General features: G+C 39.2%; 1 pseudogene; it reads left to right on the top strand.

The window, feature by feature from the left end:
- Positions 1-2,849: 2,849 nt before the first annotated feature.
- Positions 2,850-4,231, top strand: LOC141430782 (uncharacterized; annotated as a pseudogene).
- Positions 4,232-4,655: the final 424 nt, after the last annotated feature.

The following is a 4,655-nucleotide window of genomic DNA, read 5'->3' as shown; positions in this document are numbered from 1 at the left end:
CTGTACATTACGACGTCTAAAGTGTCAAGCTTTTGCGGTTACCGCCTCGAAATCGCAAACTACAGGAAGCGGATATCAGATCAGAATCAGATACCATCTGATATCTAGGAATAACTTTAAATATAGAAATGAAGCAACTGTAGTGTTAATGTAGGTACGTATAATTAAGTGGGCCGTAAAAATAAATAAATCTAATTTATGTCGACTTTAATTAATTGTCGCAATCAATTTAGCGGCATGCCTCTCACGTCGCGCGCTGACCCCGCGTTGCCAAACAAACGCCAATTGTTTCTGTATGTGGCAACACTGGTCATGGCGGGAAAATGCAAAAACGAAATGGCCGCCCTAGCCCTGAGTCTACACAGCGATCTAATAAAACTACGAATTTAAGCTCTACTACTTGTGAAATAAAGCAGTAAGCGACTGTTAGGTTAATCATGTATTGTATGAATTTCTTTCTATAGAGCTATCTATATGGTTGGATGCGGCGTTCTGCAAATGGAGCGATGCAACGTGCATTTCAATGAATTTCATTTGAAACCGCCTTAGGTTTCATAAAGTAGGTTTATGTAACGCATTGTTACGCACATACCTACTTGGGAATAAGGTTTGCAAAGGCACTGAATTTAAATGGGTAATAGTTTCAAGGCTGTTTTTTTGTCGGCAAACAAAATTCATTTTTCAAACGTCATTGCCCACTTGTGTTCATTCTTTGCTTAATCATGATGATCATAACTGTGTATGCAGATTATGGATTATTCTCATACGAAAACACCACGTATGACCACACTTTATGGTGAAACTATGCTACGAGAGAAACATGGCTTCGTTTCGTACCTACTTACTAACTTTAGTGTAAAAAACGTTAAAATCACAAGCGCTTACTGCATTAGAAACTTGAAGATGTAAAAAATTATAGATTCGGTAGAACAATAGCAGTCTCAGCAATACTTCACACGTTTTGTTAAAAAAAGGCCTTGGCAAGACACCATAACCGATACTCACGTAAGACATTATTGCTTTTGGATGATGATAGAGGTCTTACAAGTATGTTAGACGATGTGATTGTGATGTCAGTCATTGATCTTCGAGCGACTACCAGTTATTTCCATAGGTATAAGTTTAAAGTTCAAAGTTCAAGTCAAGGGTTCCGTACCGAAAGGTGACAAACAGAACCCTATTCTGTGACTTACCACGTTCACATCGCGAGAAGATACATTTTGTATCTTTATTCCCAGTTAATATGTGTAAAAACTTTATTAAGTAGGAAGTTTGTCAAAATTGTTCTCTCAGTGTGTCATTCACGTTACAAAGTTATATATACTCAAACATAATTGACAAGTGATTACAATTACATTACAATCATTTTAACTTTTTTCCATTCATTGTGTTTATAATGCGACATAGAAATAACTCTCTCTTCACAGTCAACAGAGACGGTAACGTCGGTAACTTAGCAGCTTCACTTGCGACAATGATTTACGCTATTTTTTAACCCATAAAAAGCGTTGCGATACTTTCTCACTATGAGAATAGGTCATTGCGTCACCGATAAATATTAGCCTTTGTGAGAATCCGATCTGCTTCAGAAAAACATTTTAGGTCGCCTCTCAAGGTACTATCATGACAAAACAATTTTAGAGCTATTGCTAGAGCACACTGTGATACAATTAACTACTATATCCACGATCATTGGAACCTAATTCTCGTGTCATTTGTTTTCAAGATTTATTTATATTTGATGATGTGATTTCATACATTTTCTCATGTGATCTAATTACACCTTGAACAGTCAGCTCATATTTTAAACAGAAGTTTTTAATTAAGAAGCCGTGCAGAGAAAGTGTAACGCAAGTTCTATCAGAACGAGACAATAAGTCACGAAGTATTACAACAGGACAGTCAAAATCTAATTGTGCAAAATTTGTACCCGTAAATAATCACTTGAGTATTCTGTGGATAGCGAAGTCTATTACCATCTACACACCTATTGCTCACGGAATGCTTGTAAACAGGGAATCTCCAATGTCATGATCACGATTGACGATGTTAGTAGGTAGTGGGCGGAAGAAAGAACGCGGGATGACGAAGCGATTATGCGAATTAGATGTCGTTGACCTGCCGTAAATCTGATTTACATAAAACTTGCCTTGTTGCTAAGATTTCTAACGTAACGGGTATTCGAGCTGTTTTTATTTACCCTGATAAATTTGGATGCTTTGTTTTTTTTACCTGGTGTCTATATTTTAGCGCCTCTGCTCAATTTCAAAGTATTCCAGTAGCTCCCACGACTATTGTCTTTCCTGGATACCATCGTTATTATTCTACGTGATACCCAGTAATTTGTAAGAAATTTGTCTTAAATTAACCGCAGGAACAAATCAAACCTAACATGAATAAATTTAGATACATTTTTTATGGTAATAATAGATAGTTCATCACGCGTGAAAACGACCATTATCAAAGGCGAAAGCGATCTCGGTGGGAATTGGTGCATATTATCAATTGGTCACTGACGCAACATTGTGTAATAGAAGATAGATAATCCTAATGAAAATTGTATTGGAGCATCCGTAAAAATAAGGCATGAAAAAAAGGTACCATCAAATTAGAAATTTGATACGATTTAGTTAACTTAGTAGCACTTTGAAACGGGGCCAAGGCTTCCTGTTAACAAGTATGACATAAAAAACCATAGTATCCAACGAACCATAATGCTTATTAAAAGGGTTAGGATCTGTGGGATCTGCAGATTCAATAAGTAGTTAATGCCCCTTTGTCCTAGTTTGCTTTGAATATGACGATGTGACATGTTGTAACGAGATTATTTTCTTTATTTCCAGATATTATGGTGCATGGTGGGCATGCTAGCGGTTCGATGGCCTCCAGCCAGCGGCCATGGTCGTCTCACTGAGCGCCATCCCGTGCCTCTGCTTGGCGCTTCGGCTTCGACACTCCGCATAACTACAACGATCACGAGTTGTACTGTGGAGGATTCACGAGACAGTGGAAGAGGAACGAAGGCAAATGTGGCGTCTGTGGCGACGCTTGGGATACGCCCGTACCACGAGCTCACGAACTAGGAGGCCGCTTCGGAAAGGCGTCATCGTCCGCAAATACGCACCCAGGACGCCATCACAATCAAAGTAGAACTTACAGCCAATCACAATGGTTACTTCGAATTTAGAGTATGCGAAGAACCTAAAACAACAACACAAGAATGTTTAGACAAGAATGTTTTGAAAATTGACGGGAGAGACGGAACTAAGTATTACCCACGAGAGGGCAACAAAGTCTACGAAATGAAGTATCGGCTACCTGAAGGTCTTGAATGTCCACATTGCGTGATGCAATGGCGATACATAGCTGGGAATAACTGGGGCGTGCGAGAATGGCACTGGGGCAGTAGGTTGTGGACCTCAAGAGGAGTTTAGAGCTTGCGCGGATATTGCTATTGAGGATCGCTTTGCTACTACAACGAAAAGACCGAGACCGAATTACGTGCCACCTGCCAAGCGGCCAAGCGTGCCGACACCGGAAGAAATACTTCTGGCAGCGCTGGTACGGAGTGTTGGTGGCTTTGTCGCGTTGCTCGTTGCAGTCTCGGTTCTTGCCGGTTTCTACCTGTACTACTACCGAGGTGGAATGAGAATCAAGAGCCTCTTGAAATCAAAGGCACCTCTACCAGCGCCTTTCCTCCTCCGCGCCACAAGCGTGCCTCTCTTCAAGAGAGTATCCGCCCGAACTCACCACACCTAAAGTGGCTATAATCTCTGACTCTGGCTTCGAAACAGTAGATCTCAGGGCGAAATAACTTAAGATTCTTAATACCTACCACTGCCTTTAATAGTGATATTTTTAATGTGAGTGACTGTGTGAGTATGGTGTGAATAAATGACATTTTGAAGCTATGAGAGGAGATGAGATTGTGATCCTGCGATTTGTGATCCAACTACGAACACTGCATCAGTTTCTATTTGAGCGTAGAAACGTGATACTAGTTTTTGATTCAGGATTCTGGATTATAGTGTTCCTAGTTGGCGGAACGATGCCGTGTAGCGGGCCTTTTAAATGTTACTCGATAGTACCTATTTCAGTGCAAAAGCGATTTTATTTAAAAAAAGAACTGAAGTTTTGATTGTACATAATAACGTCTGAATAAAATTGTAAACTGATTAATGTAATAATAATTGGGTTTAAATAAATAAATACCCTTGAGAGGAAAATATGACACCCGTTCTCTCGAATGACATTTAATGGTGTGTATTTTTTTAGTAATTCAAATTACGGAATAATTCAGTATAAAACTAAATAAAAAAGGTTCAATCTAAACAACGTCATACCTTCATATTACCTTCACAACGATTTTAATTAAGACTTAGCAAGCAAAAGACGCTCAGACCCACGTAAGTAATGTTATCCTTATTTCGTCAGTGAACTTATACGCTGCCCTTGTTTGTCTATAAAATAAGAACTAAGACAAGTACCGTAAACTGCTTCAACTTTGCCCTCTGGCCCCAACATTGCCTGATTCGATTAAGAGTCGATAACTTAGCAATCTTATAGGTTTAAACTTTCATTTACACGGGAATTATTATTACGGATAAAAGTTTAAAAACCTAGAAGGGTGCTTGTTATCGACTCTAAATCGAATC

This window comes from Choristoneura fumiferana, chromosome 9 (genome assembly GCF_025370935.1).
Source record: "Choristoneura fumiferana chromosome 9, NRCan_CFum_1, whole genome shotgun sequence".
Taxonomy (NCBI): domain Eukaryota; kingdom Metazoa; phylum Arthropoda; class Insecta; order Lepidoptera; family Tortricidae; genus Choristoneura; species Choristoneura fumiferana.
Note: the sequence above shows the minus strand (reverse complement) of the source record. Positions and strands in the feature narration are given on the sequence as shown.